General features: G+C 47.7%; 1 protein-coding gene across 2 annotated transcripts in view; it reads left to right on the forward strand.

Moving 5' to 3' along the window:
• Positions 1 to 27,818, forward strand: part of LOC128686616 (uncharacterized) — a 414,352-nt gene that overhangs the window by 196,121 nt on the left and 190,413 nt on the right. The gene's annotated exons all lie outside the window — the stretch shown is intronic.

The raw sequence follows: 27,818 nt of genomic DNA on the forward strand, positions 1-27,818 counted from the left end.
TAGCTCTTGTTGTCGTTGTCGTGTAGCTGTTATTGTTGTTCTCGTGTAGCTGTTATTGTCGTTCTCGTGTAGTTGTTATTGTCGTTCTCGTGTAGCTGTTATTGTCGTTCTCGTGTAGCTGTTATTGTTGTTCTCGTGTAGCTGTTATTGTCGTTCTCGTGTAGTTGTTATTGTCGTTCTCGTGTAGCTGTAATTGTCGCTCTCGTGTAGCTGTTATTGTCGTTCTCGTGTAGCAGTTATTGTTGTTCTCGTGTAGCTGTTACTGTTGTTCTCGTGTAGATGTTATTGTCGTTCTCGTGTAGCTGTTACTGTCGTTCTCGTGTAGTTGTTATTGTCTTTCTCGTGTAGCTCTTGTTGTCGTTCTCGGGTAGCTGTTATTGTTGTTCTCGTGTAGCTGTTATTGTCGTTCTCGTGTAGTTGTTATTGTCGTTCTCGTGTAGCTGTTATTGTCGTTCTCGTGTAGCTGTTATTGTCGTTCTCGTGTAGCTGTTATTGTTGTTCTCGTGTAGCTGTTATTGTTGTTCTCGTATAGCTGTTACTGTCGTTCTCATGTAGCTGTTACTGTCGTTCTCGTGTAGCTGTTATTGTCGTTCTCGTGTGGTTGTTATTTTTGTTCCCGTGTAGCTGCTATTGTCGTTCTCGTGTAGCTGTTATTGTCGTTCTCGAATAGCTGTTACTGTTGTTCTCGTGCAGCTGTTATTGTCGTTCTCGTGTAGCTGTTATTATCGTTCTCGTGTAGATGTTATTGTCGTTCTCGTGTGGTAGTTATTGTCGTTCCCGTGTAGCTGTTATTGTCGTTCTCATGTAGTTGTTATTGTCATTCTCGTGTAGCTGTTATTGTCGTTCTCATGTAGCTGTTATTATCGTTCTTGTGTAGCTGTTATTGTCGTTCTCATGTAGCTGTTATTATCGTTCTTGTGTAGCTGTTATTGTCGCTCTCGTGAAGCTATTATTGTCATTCTCGTGGAGCTGTTATTATCGTTCACATAAAGCTGTTATTATCGTTCACGTGTAGCTGTTATTGTCGTTCTCGTGTAGCCGTTATTGTCGTTCTCGTGTAGCTGTTATTGTTGTTCTCGTGAAGCTGTTATTGTTGTTCTCGTATAGCTGTTATTGTCGTTCTCGTGTAGCTGTTACTGTCGTTCTCGTGTAGCTGTTATTGTCGTTCTCGTGTGGTTGTTATTTTTGTTCCCGTGTAGGTGCTATTGTCGTTCTCGTGTAGCTGTTAATGTTGTTCTCGTGTAGCTGTTATTGTCGTTCTCGTGTAGATGTTATTGTCGTTCTTGTGTAGATGTTATTGTCGTTCTCGTGTAGCTGCTATTGTCGTTCTCGTGTAGTTGTTATTGTCGTTCTCATGTAGCTGTTATTGTTGTTCTCGTGTAGTTGTTATTGTCGTTCTCATGTTGCTGTTATTGCCGTTCTCGTGTAGCTGTTACTGTCGTTCTCATGTAGCTGTTATTGTCGTTCTCGTGTAGTTGTTATTGTCGTTCTCGTGTAGTTGTTATTGTCGTTCTCGTGTAGCTGTTATTGTTGTTCTCGTGTAGCTGTTATTGTCGTTCTCGTGTAGCTGTTATTGTCATTCTCGTGGAGCTCTTATTGTCGCTCTCGTGTAGCTGTTATTGTCGTTCTCGTGTAGCAGTTATTGTTGTTCTCGTGTAGCTGTTATTGTTGTTCTCGTGTAGATGTTATTGTCGTTCTCATGTTGCTGTTATTGCCGTTCTCGTGTAGCTGTTATTGTCGCTCTCGTGTAGCTGTTATTGTCGCTCTCGTGTAGCTGTTATTGTCGTTCTCGTGTAGCAGTTATTGTTGTTCTCGTGTAGCTGTTATTGTCGTTCTCGTGTAGTTGTTATTGTCGTTCTCGTGTAGTTGTTATTGTCGTTCTCGTGTAGCTGTTATTGTTGTTCTCGTGTAGCTGTTATTGTCGTTCTCGTGTAGTTGTTATTGTCGTTCTCGTGTAGCTGTTATTGTCGTTCTCGTGTAGCTGTTATTGTTGTTCTCGTGTAGCTGTTATTGTCGTTCTCGTGTAGTTGTTATTGTCGTTCACGTGTAGCTGTTATTGTCGTTCTCGTGTAGCTGTTATTGTCGTTCTCGTGTAGCAGTTATTGTTGTTCTCGTGTAGCTGTTATTGTTGTTCTCGTGTAGATGTTATTGTCGTTCTCGTGTAGCTGTTACTGTCGTTCTCGTGTAGTTGTTATTGTCGTTCTCGTGTAGCTCTTGTTGTCGTTGTCGTGTAGCTGTTATTGTTGTTCTCGTGTAGCTGTTATTGTCGTTCTCGTGTAGTTGTTAGTGTCGTTCTCGTGTAGCTGTTATTGTCGTTCTCGTGTAGCTGTTATTGTCGTTCTCGTGTAGTTGTTAGTGTCGTTCTCGTGTAGCTGTTATTGTCGTTCTCGTGTAGTTGTTAGTGTCGTTCTCGTGTAGCTGTTATTGTTGTTCTCGTGTAGCTCTTGTTGTCGTTCTCGGGTAGCTGTTATTGTTGTTCTCGTGTAGCTGTTATTGTCGTTCTCGTGTAGTTGTTATTGTCGTTCTCGTGTAGCTGTTATTGTCGTTCTCGTGTAGCTGTTATTGTCGCTCTCGTGTAGCTGTTATTGTTGTTCTCGTGTAGCTGTTATTGTTGTTCTCGTATAGCTGTTATTGTCGTTCTCATGTAGCTGTTACTGTTGTTCTCGTGCAGCTGTTATTGTCGTTCTCGTGTGGTTATTTTTGTTCCCGTGTAGGTGCTATTGTCGTTCTCGTGTAGCTGTTATTGTCGTTCTCGAATAGCTGTTACTGTTGTTCTCGTGCAGCTGTTGTTGTCGTTCTCGTGTAGCTGTTATTGTCTTTCTCGTGTAACTGTTAATGTTGTTCTCGTGTAGCTGTTATTGTCCTCGTGTAGCTGTTATTGTCGTTCTCGTGTGGTAGTTATTGTCGTTCTCATGTAGCTGTTATTGTCGTTCTCGTGTAGCTGTTATTGTCGTTCTCGTGTAGCTGTTATTGTCGTTCTCGTGTAGTTGTTATTATCATTCTTGTGTAGTTGTTATTGTTGTTCTCATGCAGCTGTTATTGTCGTTCTCGTATGGCTGTTATTGTCGTTCTCGTGTAGCAGTTATTGTTGTTCTCGTGTAGCTGTTACTGTTGTTCTCGTGTAGTTGTTATTGTCGTTCTCGTGTAGCTATTATTGTCGTTCTCGTGCAGCTGTTATTGTCGTTCTCGTGTAGATGTTATTGTCGTTCTCGTGTAGCTGTTATTGTCGTTCTCGTGTAGCTGTTATTGTCGTTCCCGTGCAGCTGTTATTGTCGTTCTCGTGTAGATGTTATTGTCGTTCTCGTGTAGCTGTTATTGTCGTTCTCGTGTAGCTGTTATTGTCGTTCCCGTGCAGCTGTTATTGTCGTTCTCGTGTAGATGTTATTGTCGTTCTCGTGTAGCTGTTATTGTCGTTCTCGTGTAGCTGTTATTGTCGTTCTCGTGTAGCTGTTATTGTCTTCTCGTGTAGCTGTTATTGTCGTTCCCGTGCAGCTGTTATTGTCATTCTCGTGTAGATGTTATTGTCGTTCTCGTGTAGCTGTTATTGTCGTTCTCGTGTAGCTGTTATTGTCTTCTCGTGTAGCTGTTATTGTCGTTCCCGTGCAGCTGTTATTGTCGTTCTCGTGTAGATGTTATTGTCGTTCTCGTGTAGCTGTTATTGTCGTTCTCGTGTAGCTGTTATTGTCTTCTCGTGTAGCTGTTATTGTCGTTCTCGTGAAGTTCTTATTGTCGTTCCCGTGCAGCTGTTATTGTCGTTCTCGTGTAGCTGTTATTGTCATTCTCGTGGAGCTCTTATTATCGTTCACGTGTAGCTGTTATTGTCGTTCTCGTGTAGCTGTTATTGTTGTTCTCGTGTAGTTGTGATTGTCGTTCTCGTGTAGCTGTTATTGTCGTTCTCGTGTAGCTGTTTTTTGTCGTTCTCGTGTAGCTGTTTTTGTCGTTCTCGTGTTGATGTTATTGTCGTTCTCGTGTAGCTGTTATTGTAGTTCTCCTGTAGCTGTTATTGTCGTTCTCGTGTAGCTGTTATTGTCGTTCTCGTGTAGCTGTTATTGTCGTTCTCGTGTAGCTGTTATTGTCGTTCTCGTGTAGCTGTTATTGTCGTTCTCGTGCAGCTGTTATTGTCGTTCTCGTGTAGATGCTATTGTCGTTCTCATGTAGATGTTATTGTCGTTCTCGTGTAGCTGTTATTGTCTTCTCGTCTAGCTGTTATTGTCGTTCTCGTGTAGCTGTTATTGTCGTTCTCGTATAGTTGTTATTGTCGTTCTCATGTAGCTGTTATTGTTGTTCTCGTGTAGCTGTTACTGTCGTTCTCGTGAAGTTCTTATTGTCGTTCTCGTGTAGCTGTTATTGTCGTTCTCGTGTAGCTGTTATTGTCGTTCTCGTGTAGCTGTTATTGTCGCTCTCGTGTAGCTGTTATTGTCGTTCTTGTGTAGCTGTTATTGTCGTTCTCGTGTAGCTGTTATTGTCGTTCTCGTGTAGCTGTTATTGTCGCTCTCGTGTAGCTGTTATTGTCGTTCTTGTGTAGCTGTTATTGTCGTTCTCGTGTAGCTGTTATTGTCGTTCTCGTGTAGCTGTTATTGTCATTCTCGTGAAGCTGTTATTATCGTTCACGTGTAGGTGTTATTGTCGTTCTCGTGTAGCTGTTATTGTTGTTCTCGTGTAGCTGTTATTGTCGTTCTCGTGTAGCTGTTATTGTCGTTCTCGTGTAGCTGTTATTGTCATTCTCGTGAAGCTGTTATTATCGTTCACGTGTAGGTGTTATTGTCGTTCTCGTGTATCTGTTGTTGTTGTTCTCGTGTAGTTTTGATTGTCGTTCTCGTGTAGCTGCTATTGTCGTTCTCGTGTAGCTGTTTTTGTCGTTCTCGTGTAGCTGTTATTGTCGTTCTCGTGTTGATGGTATTGTCGTTCTCGTGTAGCTGTTATTGTCGTTCTCGTGTAGCTGTTATTGTCGTTCTCGTGTAGCTGTTATTGTTGTTCTCGTGTAGCTGTTATTGTCGTTCTCGTGTAGCTGTTATTGTCGCTCTCGTGTAGCTGTTATTGTCGTTCTCGTGTAGTTGTTATTGTCGTTCTTGTGTAGATGCTATTGTCGTTCTCGTGTAGCTGTTATTGTCGTTTTCGTGGAAAAATTTTTACTGTCGTGTTCCTGAGACTGTGGCCAAATCTGGTGTCAGAACACACTGGCGTGAGCACACTCTGGTGTCAGCGCACACTGGTGTCAGCACAAGCTGGTGTCAGCACAAGCTGGTGTCACCACACAAACACTGGTATCAGCACACTAGCCCTTTTGTCAGCACACACAGGTGTCAGCATTAAAACACTGGTGTCAGCGCACAAACTCTGGTGCCAAAACATAAACCCTGATGTCAGCCCACATACCATTGTGTTACCATACAAACACTAGTATCGGCACACAACTACTGATGTCAACACACAAACACTGGAGTCAGCACACAAACACAGGTGTCAGCATACAAGCACTGGTGTCAGCACATAAACACTGGTGTCAGCAACCAAACTTGGTGTCAATGCACAAAAATTGGTGTCAGCCCACAAACACTGGCGTCAGCACACCAACACTGGTGTCAGCACACGAACACTGGTGTCAGCACACAAACACTGGTGTCAACACACAAACACAGGTATTAGCACACAAACACTGGTGTCAGCACACAAACACTGGTGTCAGCACACAAACACTGGTGTCAACACACAAACACAGGTATCAGCACACAAACACTGGTGTCAGCACACAAACACTGGTGTCAGCCCACAAACACTGGCGTCAGCACACAAACACTGGTGTCAGCACACGAACACTGGTGTCAGCACACAAACACAGGTGTTAACACACAAACACAGGTATCAGCACACAAACACTGGTGTCAGCACACAAACACTGGTGTCAGCCCACAAACACTGGCGTCAGCACACAAGCACTGGTGTCAGCACACGAACACTGGTGTCAGCACACAAACACAGGTATCAGCACACAAACACTGGTGTCAGCCCACAAACACTGGCGTCAGCACACAAACACTGGTGTCAGCACACGAACACTGGTGTCAGCACACAAACACAGGGATCAGCACACAAACACTGGTGTCAGCACACAACACTGGTGTCAACACACAAACACTGGTGTCAACACACAAACACTGGTGTCAGCACACAAACACTGGTGTCAGCACACAAACACTGGTGTCAGCACACAAACACTGGTGTCAACACACAAACACTGGTGTCAGCACACAAACACTGGTGTCAGCACACAAACACTGGTGTCAGCACACAAACACTGGTGTCAACACACAAACACTGGTGTCAGCACACCAACACTGGCGTCAGCACACAAACACTGGTGTCAACTCACAAACACTGGTGTCAGCACACAAACACTGGTGTCAGCCCACAAACACTGGCGTCAGCACACCAACACTGGCGTCAGCACACAAACACTGGTGTCAACACACAAACACTGGTGTCAGCACACAAACACTGGCGTCAGCCCACAAACACTGGCGTCAGCACACCAACACTGGCGTCAGCACACAAACACTGGTGTCAACACACAAACACAGGTATCAGCACACAAACACTGGTGTCAGCACACAAACACTGGTGTCAGCACACAAACACTGGTGTCAGTCCACAAACACTTGCGACAGCACACCAACACTGGCGTCAGCACACAAACACTGGTGTCATCACACAAACACAGGTGTCAACACACAAACACAGGTATCAGCACACAAACACTGGTGTCAGCACACAAACACTGGTGTCAGCACACGAACACTGGTGTCAGCACACGAACACTGGTGTCAGCACACGAACACTGGTGTCAGCACACAAACACTGGTGTCAGCACACGAACACTGGTGTCAGCACACAAACACTGGTGTCAGCACACAAACACTGGTGTCAGCACACGAACACTGGTGTCAGCACACAAACACTGGTGTCAGCACACGAACACTGGTGTCAACACACAAACACAGGTATCAGCACACAAACACTGGTGTCAGCACACAAACACTGGTGTCAGCCCACAAACACTGGCGTCAGCACACAAACACTGGTGTCAGCACACGAACACTGGTGTCAGCACACAAGCACTGGTGTCAGCACACGAACACTGGTGTCAGCACACAAACACAGGTATCAGCACACAAACACTGGTGTCAGCCCACAAACACTGGCGTCAGCACACAAACACTGGTGTCAGCACACGAACACTGGTGTCAGCACACAAACACAGGGATCAGCACACAAACACTGGTGTCAGCACACAACACTGGTGTCAACACACAAACACTGGTGTCAACACACAAACACTGGTGTCAGCACACAAACACTGGTGTCAGCACACAAACACTGGTGTCAGCACACAAACACTGGTGTCAACACACAAACACTGGTGTCAGCACACAAACACTGGTGTCAGCACACAAACACTGGTGTCAGCACACAAACACTGGTGTCAACACACAAACACTGGTGTCAGCACACCAACACTGGCGTCAGCACACAAACACTGGTGTCAACTCACAAACACTGGTGTCAGCACACAAACACTGGTGTCACCTCACAAACACTGGTGTCATCACACAAACACTGGTGTCAGCCCAAAAACACTGGCGTCAGCACACCAACACTGGCGTCAGCACACAAACACTTGTGTCAACACACAAACACTGGTGTCAGCACACAAACACTGGCGTCAGCCCACAAACACTGGCGTCAGCACACCAACACTGGCGTCAGCACACAAACACTGGTGTCAACACACAAACACAGGTATCAGCACACAAACACTGGTGTCAGCACACAAACACTGGTGTCAGCACACAAACACTGGTGTCAGCCCACAAACACTGGCGACAGCACACCAACACTGGCGTCAGCACACAAACACTGGTGTCAGCACACAAACACAGGTGTCAACACACAAACACAGGTATCAGCACACAAACACTGGTGTCAGCACACAAACACTGGTGTCAGCACACGAACACTGGTGTCAGCACACGAACACTGGTGTCAGCACACGAACTCTGGTGTCAGCACACAAACACTGGTGTCAGCACACGAACACTGGTGTCAGCACACAAACACTGGTGTCAGCACACAAACACTGGTGTCAGCACACGAACACTGGTGTCAGCACACAAACACTGGTGTCAGCACACAAACACTGGTGTCAGCACACGAACACTGGTGTCAGCACACAAACACTGGTGTCAGCACACAAACACTGGTGTCAGCACACAAACACTGGTGTCAGCACACGAACACTGGTGTCAGCACACAAACACTGGTGTCAGCACACAAACACTGGTGTCAGCACACGAACACTGGTGTCAGCACACAAACACTGGTGTCAGCGCACAAACGCAGGTGTTAGCACATGCACACTGGTGTCAGCACACAAACACTGGTATCAGCACACAAACACTGGTGTCAACACACGACCACTGGTGTCAGCACACAAACACAGGTGTCAGCACACAAATACAGGTGTCAGCTCACAAACACAGGTGTCAACACAGGAACACTGGTGTCAACACACAAACACAGGTGTCAGCACCCAAACACAGGTGTCAACACACAAACACAGGTGTCAGCTCGCAAACACAGGTGTCAGCACACAAATACAGGTGTCAACACAGGAACACTGGTGTCAACACACAAACACAGGTGTCAGCACACAAACACAGGTGTCAACACACAAACACAGGTGTCAGCACACAAACACATTTGTCAGCACAGGAACACTGGTGTAAGCACACAAACACAGGTGTCAACACACAAACACAGGTGTCAGCATGCAAACACAGGTGTCAACACACAAACACAGGTGTCAGCACACAAACACAGGTGTCAACACACAAACACAGGAGTCAGCATGCAAACACAGGTGTCAGCACACAAACACAGGTGTCAGCACACAAACACAGGTGTCAGCACACAAACACATTTGTCAGCACAGGAACACTGGTGTCAGCACAGGAACTCTGGTGTCAGCACAGGAACACTGGTGTCAGCACAGGAACACTGGTGTCAGCACAGGAACACTGGTGTCAGCACAGGAACACTGGTGTCAGCACAGGAACACTGGTGTCAGCACAGGAACACTGGTGTCAGCACAGGAACACTGGTGTCAGCACAGGAACACTGGTGTCAGCACAGGAACACTGGTGTCAGCACAGGAACACTGGTGTCAGCACAGGAACACTGGTGTCAGCACAGGAACACTGGTGTCAGCACAGGAACACTGGTGTCAGCACAGGAACACTGGTGTCAGCACAGGAACACAGGTGTCAGCACAGGAACACTGGTGTCAGCACAGGAACACTGGTGTCAGCACAGGAACACTGGTGTCAGCACAGGAACACTGGTGTCAGCACTCGAGTGTCAGTTCGAGCTGCACCTCGACTGACTATGATGTATTATCATTTATTATTATTATTTTATTATTATAATTATAATTATTATTATTATTATTATTATTATAATTATAATTATTATTATTATTATTATTATTATTATTATTATTATTATTATTATTTAGGTTTGATCCAAGGAAGATGAGGGGTAACTCCAATTCCTTGGATCAAGAGCTCTTCACTAGCATGTCGTAGGAAAACACTGAGGCTTAAGCATGAAACCAAGAACTGGATTAAAATCCCACATATTATCCACATAATCATGTATACTCTCACATACCAACATTTAACCCCACATAGCCACATATAACCCCACATAGCCACATATAACCCTGTCATGTGGGTTTTTGATACGTGGATGGGTAAAAATACTCACGTAGGCTGGTAGTACGTATAATATAACAGAAAGTATGGGGAGCACCAACAGCCGACCTGTCTCTCTCTGCTGCCTACTACCACTGACCCATAGTGCCTACGGGTGAGGGTGTTTGAAATCCTGCTATGGTCAGCAGCAATATGAATACAGTCAATGATTCACACAGACGGTTGGTAGTGAGTCATCTACTGGTACACTGGTTACTGGTAACTGGTTACTAGGAACTGGTACTACTACTGAGAACCCCACATAGCTATATATAACCCCACATAATCACATATAACCCCATATAGCCACATATAACTCCTCATAGCCACATATAATCCAACATAGCCACATATAACCCCACATAACCACATATAACCCCACATAGTCACATATAACCCCACATAACCACATATAACCCCACATAGCCACATATAACCCCACATAGCCACATATAACCCCACATACCCACATATAACCCCACATAGCCACATATAACCCCACATAGCTACATATAACCCCATATTGCCAATATAACTTTTAATAATCCCTTAACCTTGTATTAACCCTCATGTAATCCCATAAACTTATAATCCCACATTGTCTCATATAATTCCTCATAACCCCACATAGCTTCATATAATCCCACAATTGCACATATAATCCCACAGTACTACATGTAATCCCACAATACTACATATTATTCCACAATACCACATATCCCACAATACCACACATCCCGTAATACCACATATTACGCCATAATACCACATATTATCGAACAATACTACATATAATCCCGAAATACCACATATAATCCCACAATGCCACATATAATTCCACAATACCACATATAATCCTACAATGCCACACATAATTCCACATAATCTCATATACCTATATCATCTCACATAATCCCACATCACCTCACATAATCCTACTACACCTCACGTAATCATACATCACCTCACATAATCCCACATCACCTCACATACTCCCACATCACCTCACATACTCCCACATCACCTTACATATTCCCACATCGCCTCACATAAGCGCACGTAGTCAGAACACACACACACTCGGTCATGTTCAGCTTGTGGCCGGATATGAGGCCGTCAGTTTTTACCAGTGAGAGGCCAAGATAATGAAGGCTTGTGGTTGACATGACAGAAAGAAGTGATTACATTGTCAAACCAGAGCAATGAATATCGCATTCCATTTGAGAATGGTTGCAGGCGCTGGAGCTGAGCTACAGTCTGCAGGGAACGACACACGTTGCCCGCAACAAAAACATGTATATAAAATTTCATCGGGACAACGTTTCGCTTTGCGTAGAAGAAAGAGATTTAACGAGTTTTGTTTTTTTCCGTGCAGAGGCTTATCAAGTCATGTTTCCCTTTATGTAGATGTTCATCACTCTATGTTTCGCTCTGTGAAGATATTTATCTCTTCATGTTTCGCTCTGTGAAGATGTTTATCTCTTTATGTTTCACTCTGTGAAGATGTTTATCTCTTTATGTTTCGCTCTGTGAAGAGATTTAAGCACAATACTTTGCTCCGTCGAGAATTAAGTCTTGGAAAACTCTTCGTAATTGACAAAGATTACTTCTTCCAGGATCATGGACTGATTACATCGTCTTTGCATCTCTACTGCTTCTGTTACCTTCTCTGTAACAGACCGAAGAAGCCTACTGTGTAGGCGATACGTTTCCGGATAAACATTCAAAACTGTTGCACATGTGTCTTACGTATCAATTTGTTTGTGATCTTGAAGGTGTCTCCACTTCTTCAGTTTACAACTCTGGTCTCTTGTTATCGTTGCTGATCAAGTGAAAATGTCCTCCTTATATAATATTTCTTAACCATGTATTATCTTACTTATAAGCATTTATAATGTCTCTTTTTTTCTTCTTAATATCAGTCAATCAGGCAAATCTGATATTTTTCAAATATCAGATATGCCTGTTTTTTTTTTTCCGTTTGGAAGCCATTTTGTAACTGAAGTTCACTTTTTTGTATCTTAGCCTCGTGTGTTTCACGTAGTGCACGCACTACCGCCGCTACTTGTACCAGTTGAAGTCTAATATCCGGTGTGAAGAAGAATTTTGACATTTTCTCCCCATCCATACAGCACAGAATTATAATAATGATTCGTTGGTCTCTCTCCCATCTGACGCATTAAAGATGACGCAGTTTATATTCTTCATGTCACCCATCACCTAAGTATCTGTCACTCTGCTTGCTAAATCTCTTCAAGACTTGTCGATTTTCTAAGCAATTTATATAGTTCTGTCAGACACAGTAGCGTCTTGCGATCTTGATGCCAGACCAACAGGCATGACCTACTTCCACTCGTGGATTTATCCACTGGTGACGCCGTTTACCACTGCTTCACCTCATCTCCCTGCAATACATAAACCCCTTTTCGCTCATATGCTTTATTTCTATCAAGATTGATGGACTGAACACATCGACTCCATGCTGGGGGGACTGATTACCTCAAACTCCTTATCCTTCATCATTCTTTTCTATATCGGACTGAATAAGCCATTAGCTGGCGAAACGTTTCCAGAAAAAAAGATACTCAAATGTTGCACAAGTCTCATTTATCATCTATTCAAGACTTCTTGCGGAGAAATAGAACAAGTGAGCAAACGTTTCGGACATTTCATTAGGAAATTCGTCGGTGTTGGGACCTTGTTCACTACATCACAAGAGTGAAAAAAATCCAGGGACCAAAATGTTTTCTGATACAATGTCTTAAATGCTTGTCTACCTGCCCTTTCCCTCAACATGTGGCCATCATATACCTGGGTGTGATTTATTCGTGGGGAGATTTACAATAATTTTTATTGCCTATTTTGCATAGAATCTTTGTATCATCTGCAAACATGTTTGTATAGTTTTTTATATTCCTTCTGGCAAGTCATTTATGCAAATTAAAAACAATGTCGGGACAGCGTCAATGAGTGTAGCACTTTCATCTCGAGAATATTTTCATTATTATCAGTCTAGACGTTTCCTCTAAATAGAAAAATCTCTCAACCACTTTAATATCTTGTGTATTGTTCTTTCTGTGTTTAATAATGTCCAGTTTAGTTTTTCATGAGAATTCTATTAAGAAATTTGTCAAGTTTCAGTACAAGCAATGTGCTTGTGTACGTCTTCCTTGTACATGAATGGTATACAATGGTATACAATGGTATATAATGGTATATAATGGTATATAATGGTATATAATGGTATATAATGGTACATAATGGTATACAATGGTATACAATGGTATACAATGGTATATAATGGTAGACAATAGTATACAATGGTATACAATGGTATATAATGGTATATAATGGTAAATAATGGTATATAATGGCAAACAATGGTATATAATGGTAGACAATGGTATATAATGGTATACAATGGTATATAATGGTATACAATGGTATACAATGGTATAAATGGTATACAATGGTATACAATGGTATACAATGGTATACAATGGTATATAATGGTATACAATGGTATATAATGGTATATAATGGTATATAATGGTATACAATGGTATACAATGGTATACAATGGTATACAATGGTATACAATGGTATACAATGGTATACAATGGTATACAATGGTATACAATGGTATACAATGGTATACAATGGTATACAATGGTATATAATGGTATACAATGGTATATAATGGTATACAATGGTATACAATGGTATACAATGGTATACAATGGTATATAATGGTATACAATGGTATATAATGGTATATAATGGTATATAATGGTATACAATGGTATACAATGGTATACAATGGTATACAATGGTATACAATGGTATACAATGGTATACAATGGTATACAATGGTATACAATGCCCACAAGATGAAAAACAGACACATGTGCAACATCTGGGTATCTTTATTATAGACGTTTAGCCATCCAGTGGCTTTATCAATACAAATTCAAGGACATAATTGGAAGACAGTAGAACTATATACAGAAGATGAGGTAATCAGTCCCTCAGCCTTGGAGTTAGTGTACGGTGCTCTTCACCGTAATCAGTCCCCTCCAGGCTGAGGGGACTGATTACCTCAAACTCCTTCTCAACTTCATAACTATTCTTTATATCGGACTGATGAAGCCAGTGTGTGACGAAACGTTTCCTCAGTAAAGATACTCAAGCGTTGTACATGTGTCTAATTTACCAACTCCAGACTGTATAACTTAGTTCGTCTGAACAATGGATTCGTGTTGTTCTCTCGTCATGTTCTACTATATTGCCTCTTATCTCATCTACATCCATCGTCTTTTTGTTTCTTAATTTTAATTGATGACTTTTTTAGGTTTTAAAACAGCAGCGTCTAATGTGTTCACTTTGACAACAAACTCTGTAACTTAGTACATTATAAATCTGAATAAAAGATTACTTTCTAAATGTTCTTGTTCACTATACATATCTAAAAATTCTTGTTTATTCCGCATATATATGCAAGTTCTAAAAACGTTCTTCATTTCACCACTCTGGAACATTTTTCAATTAAACTTTTCTTTGTCGTCAGCTTTTTGCAGAACTCTTTGTATATTGTGTTAATATTTGTTCATTTTAACATTATATTTCATCTTTTGTGCAACGGTATCTTAGGTTATCGTACTTATTCATAATTTAGTTGATCCCGTAGGTGATACATTTTCCTCCCCAGACCGTGTTTAGCAACACATCAGTTTCAACAGAACATGTTCTTAACTTCCTCTTTCCTAGTACACACTAAGTCTAGCACTGACCTCATCGTTTTCGTCTCTGAACGAAGAAATCAGACGTTAAAGCGAGCAGTTTACTGTTACAGTCAATTAGACAAACCAGACTTTCTTCAAAGTTGAAATTCATTTACAAATACTTTTGCCTTTTTTGTCACTTTTATTTATATTCAACTTAGTGTATAATGTAGGCCACCAGGTGGGAGTGTATGGTGCTGCTGACATGTGGGAATGTATGGTGCTGCTGACATGTGGGAGTGTATGGTGCTGCTGACATGTGGGAGTGTATGGTGCTGCTGACATGTGGGAGTGGTATGGTGCTGCTGACATGTGGGAGCGTATGGTGCTGCTGACATGTGGGAATGTATGGTGCTGCTGACATGTGGGAATGTATGGTGCTGCTGACATGTGGGAGTGTATGGTGCTGCTGACATGTGGGAGTGTATGGTGCTGCTGACATGTGGGAGTGGTATGGTGCCGCTGACATGTGGGAGCGTATGGTGCTGCTGACATGTGGGAGTGTATGGTGCTGCTGACATGTGGGAGTGTATGGTGCTGCTGACATGTGGGAATGTATGGTGCTGCTGACATGTGGGAGTGTATGGTGCTGCTGACATGTGGGAGTGTATGGTGCTGCTGACATGTGGGAGTGTATGGTGCTGCTGACATGTGGGAGTGTATGGTGCTGCTGACATGTGGGAGTGTATGGTGCTGCTGACATGTGGGAGTGTATGGTGCTGCTGACATGTGGGAGTGGTATGGTGCCGCTGACATGTGGGAGCGTATGGTGCTGCTGACATGTGGGAGTGTATGGTGCTGCTGACATGTGGGAGTGTATGGTGATGCTGACATGTGGGAGTGTATGGTGATGCTGACATGTGGGAGTGTACGGTGATGCTGACATGTGGGAGTGTATGGTGATGCTGACAGGTGGGAGTGTATGGTGCTGCTGACATGTGGGAGTGTATGGTGCTGCTGACATGTGGGAGTGTATGGTGATGCTGACATGTGGGAGTGTATGGTGATGCTGACATGTGGGAGTGTACGGTGATGCTGACATGTGGGAGTGTATGGTGATGCTGACAGGTGGGAGTGTATGGTGATGCTGACATGTGGGAGTGGTATGCTGCTGTTGACGTGTGGGAGTGGTATAGTGCTGCTGACATGTGGGAGTGTATGGTGCTGCTGACATGTGGGAGTGGTATGGTGCTGCTGACATGTGGGAGTGTATGGTGATGCTGACATGTGGGAGTGGTATGCTGCTGTTGACGTGTGGGAGTGGTATAGTGCTGCTGACATGTGGGAGTGTATGGTGCTGCTGACATGTGGGAGTGGTATGGTGCTGCTGACATGTGGGAGCGTATGGTGCTGCTGACATGTGGGAGTGTATGGTGCTGCTGACATGTGGGAGTGTATGGTGATGCTGACATGTGGGAGTGTATGGTGATGCCTACATGTGGGAGTGTACGGCGATGCTGACATGTGGGAGTGTATGGTGATGCTGACATGTGGGAGTGTATGGTGCTGCTGACATGTGGGAGTGGTATGGTACTGCTGACATGTGGGAGTGGTATGGTGATGCTGCCATGTGGGAGTGGTATGGTGCTGCTGACATGTGGGAGTGGTATGGTGCTGCTGACATGTGGAAGTGGTATGGTGCTGCTGACATGTGGGAGTGGTATGGTGATGCTGACAGGCGGGAGTGGTATGGTGCTGCTGACATGTGGGAGTGGTATGGTGCTGCTGACATGTGGGAGTGGTATGGTGATGCTGACGTGTGGGAGTGGTATGGTGCTGCTGACATGTGGGAGTGGCATGGTGATGCTGACAGGCGGGAGTGGTATGGTGCTGCTGACATGTGGGAGTGGTATGGTGATGCTGACATGTGGGAGTGGTATGGTGCTGCTGAGATGTGGGAGTGGCATGGTGCTGCTGACATGTGGGAGTGGTATGGTGCTGCTGACATGTGGGAGTGGTATGGTGCTGCTGACATGTGGGAGTGGTATGGTGCTGCTGACATGTGGGAGTGGTATGGTGCTGCTGACATGTGGGAGTGGTATGGTGCTGCTGACATGTGGGAGTGGTATGGTGCTGCTGACATGTGGGAGTGGTATGGTGCTGCTGACATGTGGGAGTGGTATGGTGCTGCTGACATGTGGGAGTGGTATGGTGCTGCTGACATGTGGGAGTGGTATGGTGCTGCTGACATGTGGGAGTGGTATTGTGCTGCTGACATGTGGGAGTGGTATGGTGCTGCTGACATGTGGGAGTGGTATGGTGCTGCTCACAACTTGTATACAATGATCAACACATTTGTTAAAGAAATCATTTCGCTACAAGTAAGGGGCTGTGGTGGCCTGGTGGTTATCACTCTCGCTTCACACGGCGAGGGTCTGGGTTCGATCCCCAGCCAGAGTAGAAACATTGGGCGTGTTTCTTTCCACCTGTTGTCTATGTTCCCCATCAGTAAAGTGTGTACCTAGGTGTTAGTGGACTGGTGTGGGTCGCATCCTGGGACACTGACCTAATTTGCCCGAAATGCTCAGCATAACAAGCGGCTTTCTATATAGTAGTATGTCAGTGATGTCAGCTAGGACTGTATACCTTGTACATGTACTGGAAGTACATAAATATATTCTTATTATTATTATTAAGAGTACTGAAAAAGTGACTAGTAGCTTGATCAGTATAACTTGATCATGTATAACCTGAACTGCTTCCTTGTTTAATAAGTCTTTTTTCATCTTTGTTTTAGATTTTTTCCTCAGGAATTTAAATATTGTGTTTTGGATATATATTTTTATAGATTGAAGTAATTTTTTCTTACTAAAACTGCGAAGCCTCGTTCCTCCCTCACTGTGTCGTTCCTCCCTCACTGTGTCGTTCCTCCCTCACTGTGTCGTTCCTCCCTCACTGTGTCGTTCCTCCCTCACTGTGTCGTTCCTCCCTCACTGTGTCGTTACTCCCTCACTGTGTCGTTCCTCCCTCACTGTGTCGTTCCTCCCTCACTGTGTCGTTCCTCCCTCACTGTGTCGTTCCTCCCTCACTGTGTCGTTCCTCCCTCACTGTGTCGTTCCTCCCTCACTGTGTCGTTCCTCCCTCGCTGTGTCGTTCCTCCCTCACTGTGTCGTTCCTCCCTCACTGTGTCGTTCCTCCCTCACTGTGTCGTTCCTCCCACTCGTTCCTCGCTCGCTGTGTCGTTCCTCCCTCACTGTGTCGTTCCTCCCTCACTGTGTCTTCGCTTCCTCCCTCACTGTGTCGTTCCTCCCTCACTGTGTCGTTCCTCCCTCACTGTGTCGTTCCTCCCTCACTGTGTCGTTCCTCCCTCACTGTGTCGTTCCTCCCTCACTGTGTCGTTCCTCCCTCACTGTGTCGTTCCTCCCTCACTGTGTCGTTCCTCCCTCACTGTGTCGTTCCTCCCTCACTGTGTCGTTCCTCCCTCACTGTGTCGTTCCTCCCTCACTGTGTCGTTCCTCCCTCACTGTGTCGTTCCTCCCTCACTGTGTCGTTCCTCCCTCACTGTGTCGTTCCTCCCTCACTGTGTCGTTCCTCCCTCACTGTGTCGTTCCTCCCTCACTGTGTCGTTCCTCCCTCACTGTGTTGTTCCTCCCTCACTGTGTCGTTCCTCCCTCACTGTGTTGTTCCTCCCTCACTGTGTTGTTCCTCCCTCACTGTGTTGTTCCTCCCTCACTGTGTCGTTCCTCCCTCACTGTGTCGTTCCTCCCTCACTGTGTCGTTCCTCCCTCACTGTGTCGTTCCTCCCTCACTGTGTCGTTCCTCCCTCACTGTGTCGTTCCTCCCTCACTGTGTCGTTCCTCCCTCACTGAGTCATTCCTCCCTCACTGTGTCGTTCCTCCCTCACTGTGTCGTTCCTCCCTCACTGTGTCGTTCCTCCCTCACTGTGTCTTTCCTCCCTCACTGTGTCGTTCCTCCATCACTGTGTCGTTCCTCCCTCACTGTGTCGTTCCTCCATCACTGTGTCGTTCCTCCCTCACTGTGTTGTTCCTCCCTCACTGTGTCGTTCCTCCCTCACTGTGTCGTTCCTCCCTCACTGTGTCTTTCCTCCCTCACTGTGTCGTTCCTCCATCACTGTGTCGTTCCACCCTCACTGTGTCGTTCCTCCCTCACTGTGTCGTTCCTCCCTCACTGTGTCGTTCCTCCCTCACTGTGTTGTTCCTCCCTCACTGTGTTGTTCCTCCCTCACTGTGTCGTTCCTCCCTCACTGTGTCGTTCCTCCCTCACTGTGTCGTTCCTCCCTCACTGTGTCGTTCCTCCCTCACTGTGTTGTTCCTCCCTCACTGTGTTGTTCCTCCCTCACTGTGTTGTTCCTCCCTCACTGAGTCATTCCTCCCTCACTGTGTCGTTCCTCCCTCACTGTGTCGTTCCTCCCTCACTGAGTCATTCCTCCCTCACTGTGTTGTTCCTCCCTCACTGTGTTGTTCCTCCCTCACCGTGTTGTTCCTCCCTCACTGTGTTGTTCCTCCCTCACTGAGTCATTCCTCCCTCACTGTGTCGTTCCTCCCTCACTGTGTCGTTCCTCCCTCACTGAGTCATTCCTCCCTCACTGTGTTGTTCCTCCCTCACTGTGTTGTTCCTCCCTCACTGAGTCATTCCTCCCTCACTGTGTTGTTCCTCCCTCACTGTGTCGTTCCTCCCTCACTGTGTTGTTCGTCCCTCACTGTGTCGTTCCTCCCTCACTGTGACGTTCCTCCCTCACTGTGTCGTTCCTCCCTCACTGTGTCGTTCCTCCCTCACTGTGTTGTTCCTCCCTCACTGTGTCGTTCCTCCCTCACTGTGTCGTTCATCCCTCACTGTGTCGTTCCTCCCTCACTGTGTCGTTCCTCCCTCACTGTGTCGTTCCTCCCTCACTGTGTCGTTCCTCCCTCACTGTGTCGTTCCTCCCTCACTGTGTCGTTCCTCCCTCACTGTGTCGTTCCTCCCTCACTGTGTCGTTCTTCCCTCACTGTGTCGTTTCTCTCTCACTGTGTCGTTCCTCTTTCACTGTGTCGTTTCTCTCTCACTGTGTCGTTCCTCCCTCACTGTGTCGTTTCTCTCTCACTGTGTCGTTCCTCCCTCACTGTGTCGTTCCTCCCTCACTGTGTCGTTCCTCCCTCACTGTGTTGTTCCTCCCTCGCTGTGTCGTTCCTCCCTCACAGTGCCGTTCCTCCATCACTGTGTCGTTCCTCTCTCACTGTGTCGTTCCTCCCTCACTGTATCGTTCCTTCCCACAGTGTCGTTCCTCGCTCACTGTGTCGTTCCTCTCTCTCACTGTGCCATTCCTCTCTCACTGTGTCGTTCCTCCCTCACTGTGTCGTTCCTCTCTCACTGTGTCGTTCCTATCCTCACTGTGTCGTTCCTCCCTCACTGTGTCGTTCCTCCCTCACTGTGTCGTTCCTCCCTCACTGTGTCATTCCTCCCTCACTGTGCCGTTCCTCTCTCACTGTGTCGTTCCTCTCTCACAGTATCGTTCCTCCCTCACTGTGTCGTTCCTATGCTCACTGTGTCATTCCTCCCTCACTGTGTCGTTCCTCCCTCACTGTGTCGTTCCTCCATCACTGTGTCATTCCTCCCTCACTGTGCCGTTCCTCTCTCACTGTGTCGTTCCTCTCTCACAGTATCGTTCCTCCCTCACTGTGTCGTTCCTATCCTCACTGTGCCGTTCCTCTCTCACTGTGTCGTTCCTCTCTCACAGTATCGTTCCTCCCTCACTGTGTCGTTCCTATCCTCACTGTGTCGTTCCTCCCTCACTGTGTTGTTCCTCCCTCACTGTGTCGTTACTCCCTCACTGTGTCGTTCCTCCCTCACTGTGTCATTCCTCCCTCACTGTGTCGTTCCTCCCTCACTGTGTTGTTCCTCCCTCACTGTGTTGTTCCTCCCTCACTGTGTTGTTCCTCCCTCACTGCGTCGTTCCTCCCTCACTGAGTCATTCCTCCCTCACTGTGTCGTTCCTCCCTCACTGTGTCGTTCCTCCCTCGCTGTGTCGTTCCTCCCTCACTGTGTCGTTCCTCCCTCACTGTGTCGTTCCTCCCTCACTGTGTCGTTCCTCCCTCACTGTGTCGTTCCTCCCTCGCTGTGTCGTTCCTCCCTCATTGTGTCGTTCCTCCCTCACTGTGTCGTTCCTCCCTCACTGTGTTGTTCCTCCCTCACTCTGTTGTTCCTCCCTCACTGTGTTGTTCCTCCCTCACTGTGTTGTTCCTCCCTCACTGTGTCGTTCCTCCCTCACTGTGTCGTTCCTCCCTCACTGTGTCGTTCCTCCCTCACTGTGTCGTTCCTCCCTCACTGTGTCGTTCCTCCCTCACTGTGTCGTTCCTCCCTCACTGTGTCGTTCCTCCCTCACTGTGTTGTTCCTCCCTCACTGTGTTGTTCCTCCCTCACTGTGTTGTTCCTCCCTCACTGTGTCGTTCCTCCCTCACTGTGTCGTTCCTCCCTCACTGTGTTGTTCCTCCCTCACTGTGTCGTTCCTCCCTCACTGTGTTGTTCCTCCCTCACTGTGTTGTTCCTCCCTCACTGTGTCGTTCCTCCCTCACTGTGTCGTTCCTCCCTCACTGTGTCGTTCCTCCCTCACTGTGTTGTTCCTCCCTCACTGTGTTGTTCCTCCCTCACTGTGTCGTTCCTCCCTCACTGTGTTGTTCCTCCCTCACTGAGTCATTCCTCCCTCACTGTGTTGTTCCTCCCTCACTGTGTCGTTCCTCCCTCACTGTGTTGTTCCTCCCTCACTGTGTCGTTCCTCCCTCACTGTGTTGTTCCTCCCTCACTGAGTCATTCCTCCCTCACTGTGTTGTTCCTCCCTCACTGTGTTGTTCCTCCCTCACTGTGTTGTTCCTCCCTCACTGTGTTGTTCCTCCCTCACTGTGTTGTTCCTCCCTCACTGTGTCGTTCCTCCCTCACTGTGTCGTTCCTCCCTCACTGTGTCGTTCCTCCCTCACTGTGTCGTTCCTCCCTCACTGTGTTGTTCCTCCCTCACTGAGTCATTCCTCCCTCACTGTGTTGTTCCTCCCTCACTGAGTCATTCCTCCCTCACTGTGTTGTTCCTCCCTCACTGTGTCGTTCCTCCCTCACTGTGTTGTTCCTCCCTCACTGTGTTGTTCCTCCCTCACTGTGTTGTTCCTCCCTCACTGTGTTGTTCCTCCCTCACTGAGTCATTCCTCCCTCACTGTGTTGTTCCTCCCTCACTGAGTCATTCCTCCCTCACTGTGTTGTTCCTCCCTCACTGTGTCGTTCCTCCCTCACTGTGTTGTTCCTCCCTCACTGTGTTGTTCCTCCCTCACTGTGTTGTTCCTCCCTCACTGTGTCGTTCCTCCCTCACTGTGTTGTTCCTCCCTCACTGTGTTGTTCCTCCCTCACTGTGTTGTTCCTCCCTCACTGAGTCATTCCTCCCTCACTGTGTTGTTCCTCCCTCACTGTGTCGTTCCTCCCTCACTGTGTTGTTCCTCCCTCACTGTGTCGTTCCTCCCTCACTGTGTTGTTCCTCCCTCACTGCGTCGTTCCTCCCTCACTGTGTTGTTCCTCCCTCACTGTGTTGTTCCTCCCTCACTGTGTTGTTCCTCCCTCACTGTGTCGTTCCTCCCTCACTGTGTTGTTCCTCCCTCACTGTGTCGTTCCTCCCTCACTGTGTTGTTCCTCCCTCACTGTGTTGTTCCTCCCTCACTGTGTTGTTCCTCCCTCACTGTGTCGTTCCTCCCTCACTGTGTTGTTCCTCCCTCACTGTGTTGTTCCTCCCTCACTGTGTTGTTCCTCCCTCACTGTGTCGTTCCTCCCTCACTGTGTTGTTCCTCCCTCACTGTGTTGTTCCTCCCTCACTGTGTTGTTCCTCCCTCACTGAGTCATTCCTCCCTCACTGTGTTGTTCCTCCCTCACTGAGTCATTCCTCCCTCACTGTGTTGTTCCTCCCTCACTGTGTCGTTCCTCCCTCACTGAGTCATTCCTCCCTCACTGTGTTGTTCCTCCCTCACTGTGTCGTTCCTCCCTCACTGTGTTGTTCCTCCCTCACTGTGTCGTTCCTCCCTCACTGTGTTGTTCCTCCCTCACTGTGTTGTTCCTCCCTCACTGTGTTGTTCCTCCCTCACTGTGTTGTTCCTCCCTCACTGAGTCATTCCTCCCTCACTGTGTTGTTCCTCCCTCACTGTGTTGTTCCTCCCTCACTGTGTTGTTCCTCCCTCACTGTGTTGTTCCTCCCTCACTGTGTTGTTCCTCCCTCACTGTGTTGTTCCTCCCTCACTGTGTTGTTCCTCCCTCACTGTGTTGTTCCTCCCTCACTGAGTCATTCCTCCCTCACTGTGTTGTTCCTCCCTCACTGTGTTGTTCCTCCCTCACTGTGTTGTTCCTCCCTCACTGAGTCATTCCTCCCTCACTGTGTTGTTCCTCCCTCACTGTGTTGTTCCTCCCTCACTGAGTCATTCCTCCCTCACTGTGTTGTTCCTCCCTCACTGTGTTGTTCCTCCCTCACTGAGTCATTCCTCCCTCACTGTGTTGTTCCTCCCTCACTGAGTCATTCCTCCCTCACTGAGTTATTCCTCCCTCACTGTGTTGTTCCTCCCTCACTGTGTTGTTCCTCCCTCACTGAGTCATTCCTCCCTCACTGTGTTGTTCCTCCCTCACCGTGTCGTTCCTCCCTCACTGTGTTGTTCCTCCCTCACTGTGTTGTTCCTCCCTCACTGAGTCATTCCTCCCTCACTGTGTTGTTCCTCCCTCACCGTGTCGTTCCTCCCTCACTGTGTTGTTCCTCCCTCACTGAGTCATTCCTCCCTCACTGAGTCATTCCTCCCTCACTGTGTTGTTCCTCCCTCACCGTGTTGTTCCTCCCTCACTGTGTTGTTCCTCCCTCACCGTGTCGTTCCTCCCTCACTGAGTCATTCCTCCCTCACTGTGTTGTTCCTCCCTCACTGAGTCATTCCTCCCTCACTGTGTTGTTCCTCCCTCACTGTGTTGTTCCTCCCTCACTGTGTTGTTCCTCCCTCACTGTGTTGTTCCTCCCTCACTGAGTCATTCCTCCCTCACTGTGTTGTTCCTCCCTCACTGTGTTGTTCCTCCCTCACTGTGTTGTTCCTCCCTCACTGAGTCATTCCTCCCTCACTGTGTTGTTCCTCCCTCACTGAGTCATTCCTCCCTCACTGTGTTGTTCCTCCCTCACTGTGTTGTTCCTCCCTCACTGAGTCATTCCTCCCTCACCGTGTTGTTCCTCCCTCACTGTGTTGTTCCTCCCTCACTGTGTTGTTCCTCCCTCACTGTGTTGTTCCTCCCTCACTGAGTCATTCCTCCCTCACTGTGTTGTTCCTCCCTCACTGAGTCATTCCTCCCTCACTGTGTTGTTCCTCCCTCACTGTGTTGTTCCTCCCTCACTGTGTTGTTCCTCCCTCACTGTGTCGTTCCTCCCTCACTGTGTTGTTCCTCCCTCACTGAGTCATTCCTCCCTCACTGTGTTGTTCCTCCCTCACTGTGTTGTTCCTCCCTCACTGTGTCGTTCCTCCCTCACTGTGTTGTTCCTCCCTCACTGTGTTGTTCCTCCCTCACTGAGTCATTCCTCCCTCACTGTGTTGTTCCTCCCTCACTGTGTTGTTCCTCCCTCACTGTGTTGTTCCTCCCTCACTGTGTTGTTCCTCCCTCACTGTGTTGTTCCTCCCTCACTGTGTTGTTCCTCCCTCACTGTGTTGTTCCTCCCTCACTGTGTTGTTCCTCCCTCACTGTGTTGTTCCTCCCTCACCGTGTTGTTCCTCCCTCACTGAGTCATTCCTCCCTCACTGTGTTGTTCCTCCCTCACTGTGTTGTTCCTCCCTCACTGTGTTGTTCCTCCCTCACTGTGTTGTTCCTCCCTCACTGTGTTGTTCCTCCCTCACTGTGTTGTTCCTCCCTCACTGTGTTGTTCCTCCCTCACTGTGTTGTTCCTCCCTCACTGTGTTGTTCCTCCCTCACTGAGTCATTCCTCCCTCACTGTGTTGTTCCTCCCTCACTGTGTTGTTCCTCCCTCACTGTGTTGTTCCTCCCTCACTGTGTTGTTCCTCCCTCACTGTGTTGTTCCTCCCTCACTGAGTCATTCCTCCCTCACTGTGTTGTTCCTCCCTCACTGTGTTGTTCCTCCCTCACTGTGTTGTTCCTCCCTCACTGTGTTGTTCCTCCCTCACTGTGTTGTTCCTCCCTCACTGTGTTGTTCCTCCCTCACTGTGTCGTTCCTCCCTCACTGTGTTGTTCCTCCCTCACTGTGTTGTTCCTCCCTCACTGTGTTGTTCCTCCCTCACTGTGTTGTTCCTCCCTCACTGTGTTGTTCCTCCCTCACTGTGTTGTTCCTCCCTCACTGTGTTGTTCCTCCCTCACTGTGTCGTTCCTCCCTCACTGTGTTGTTCCTCCCTCACTGTGTTGTTCCTCCCTCACTGTGTTGTTCCTCCCTCACTGTGTTGTTCCTCCCTCACTGTGTTGTTCCTCCCTCACTGTGTTGTTCCTCCCTCACTGTGTTGTTCCTCCCTCACTGTGTTGTTCCTCCCTCACTGTGTTGTTCCTCCCTCACTGAGTCATTCCTCCCTCACTGTGTTGTTCCTCCCTCACTGTGTTGTTCCTCCCTCACTGTGTTGTTCCTCCCTCACTGTGTTGTTCCTCCCTCACTGTGTTGTTCCTCCCTCACTGAGTCATTCCTCCCTCACTGTGTTGTTCCTCCCTCACTGTGTTGTTCCTCCCTCACTGTGTTGTTCCTCCCTCACTGTGTTGTTCCTCCCTCACTGTGTTGTTCCTCCCTCACTGTGTTGTTCCTCCCTCACTGTGTCGTTCCTCCCTCACTGTGTTGTTCCTCCCTCACTGTGTCGTTCCTCCCTCACTGTGTTGTTCCTCCCTCACTGTGTTGTTCCTCCCTCACTGTGTTGTTCCTCCCTCACTGTGTCGTTCCTCCCTCACTGTGTCATTCCTCCCTCAGTGTGTCGTTCCTCCCTCACTGTGTCGTTCCTCCCTCACTGTGTTGTTCCTCCCTCACTGTGTTGTTCCTCCCTCACTGTGTTGTTCCTCCCTCACTGTGTCGTTCCTCCCTCACTGTGTTGTTCCTCCCTCACTGTGTCGTTCCTCCCTCACTGTGTCGTTCCTCCCTCACTGTGTCGTTCCTCCCTCACTGTGTTGTTCCTCCCTCACTGTGTCGTTCCTCCCTCACTGTGTTGTTCCTCCCTCACTGTGTTGTTCCTCCCTCACTGTGTTGTTCCTCCCTCACTGTGTTGTTCCTCCCTCACTGTGTTGTTCCTCCCTCACTGTGTCGTTCCTCCCTCACTGTGTTGTTCCTCCCTCACTGTGTCGTTCCTCCCTCACTGTGTTGTTCCTCCCTCACTGTGTTGTTCCTCCCTCACTGTGTTGTTCCTCCCTCACTGTGTTGTTCCTCCCTCACTGTGTTGTTCCTCCCTCACTGTGTTGTTCCTCCCTCACTGTGTTGTTCCTCCCTCACTGTGTTGTTCCTCCCTCACTGTGTTGTTCCTCCCTCACTGTGTTGTTCCTCCCTCACTGTGTTGTTCCTCCCTCACTGTGTTGTTCCTCCCTCACTGTGTTGTTCCTCCCTCACTGTGTTGTTCCTCCCTCACTGAGTCCTCCCTCACTGTCCTCCCTCACTGTGTTGTTCCTCCCTCACTGTGTCCTCCCTCACTGTCCTCCCTCACTGTGTTGTTCCTCCCTCACTGTGTTGTTCCTCCCTCACTGTGTCGTTCCTCCCTCACTGTGTTGTTCCTCCCTCACTGTGTTGTTCCTCCCTCACTGTGTTGTTCCTCCCTCACTGTGTTGTTCCTCCCTCACTGTGTTGTTCCTCCCTCACTGTGTCGTTCCTCCCTCACTGTGTTGTTCCTCCCTCACTGTGTTGTTCCTCCCTCACTGTGTTGTTCCTCCCTCACTGTGTTGTTCCTCCCTCACTGTGTTGTTCCTCCCTCACTGTGTTGTTCCTCCCTCACTGTGTTGTTCCTCCCTCACTGTGTTGTTCCTCCCTCACTGTGTTGTTCCTCCCTCACTGTGTTGTTCCTCCCTCACTGTGTTCCTCCCTCACTGTTCCTCCCTCACTGTGTTGTTCCTCCCTCACTGTGTTGTTCCTCCCTCACTGTGTTGTTCCTCCCTCACTGTGTTGTTCCTCCCTCACTGTGTTGTTCCTCCCTCACTGTGTTGTTCCTCCCTCACTGTGTTGTTCCTCCCTCACTGTGTTGTTCCTCCCTCACTGTGTTATTCCTCCCTCACTGTGTTGTTCCTCCCTCACTGTGTTGTTCCTCCCTCACTGTTGTTCCTCCCTCACTGAGTCATTCCTCCCTCACTGTGTTGTTCCTCCCTCACTGTGTTGTTCCTCCCTCACTGTGTTGTTCCTCCCTCACTGTCATTCCTCCCTCACTGTGTTGTTCCTCCCGCACTGTGTTGTTCCTCCCTCACTGTGTTGTTCCTCCCTCACTGTGTTGTTCCTCCCTCACTGTGTTGTTCCTCCCTCACTGTGTTGTTCCTCCCTCACTGTGTTGTTCCTCCCTCACTGTGTTGTTCCTCCCTCACTGTGTCATTCCTCCCTCACTGTGTTGTTCCTCCCTCACTGTGTTCTTCCTCCCTCCCTGTGTTGTTCCTCCCTCACCGTGTTGTTCCTCCCTCACTGAGTCATTCCTCCCTCACTGTGTTGTTCCTCCCTCACTGTGTTGTTCCTCCCTCACTGTGTTGTTCCTCCCTCACTGAGTCATTCCTCCCTCACTGTGTTGTTCCTCCCTCACTGTGTTGTTCCTCCCTCACTGTGTTGTTCCTCCCTCACTGTGTTGTTCCTCCCTCACTGTGTTGTTCCTCCCTCACTGTGTTGTTCCTCCCTCACTGTGTTGTTCCTCCCTCACTGTGTTGTTCCTCCCTCACTGTGTTGTTCCTCCCTCACTGTGTTGTTCCTCCCTCACTGTGTTGTTCCTCCCTCACTGTGTTGTTCCTCCCTCACTGTGTTGTTCCTCCCTCACTGTGTCGTTCCTCCCTCACCGTGTCGTTCCTCCCTCACTGTGTTGTTCCTCCCTCACTGTGTTGTTCCTCCCTCACTGAGTCATTCCTCCCTCACTGTGTTGTTCCTCCCTCACTGAGTCATTCCTCCCTCACTGAGTCATTCCTCCCTCACTGTGTTGTTCCTCCCTCACTGTGTTGTTCCTCCCTCACTGAGTCATTCCTCCCTCACTGTGTTGTTCCTCACTGTGTCGTTCCTCCCTCACTGTGTCGTTCCTCCCTCACTGTGTCGTTCCTCCCTCACTGAGTCATTCCTCCCTCACCGTGTTGTTCCTCCCTCACTGTGTTGTTC

The sequence above is a fragment of the Cherax quadricarinatus genome, chromosome 12 (assembly GCF_038502225.1).
Source record: "Cherax quadricarinatus isolate ZL_2023a chromosome 12, ASM3850222v1, whole genome shotgun sequence".
Taxonomy (NCBI): domain Eukaryota; kingdom Metazoa; phylum Arthropoda; class Malacostraca; order Decapoda; family Parastacidae; genus Cherax; species Cherax quadricarinatus.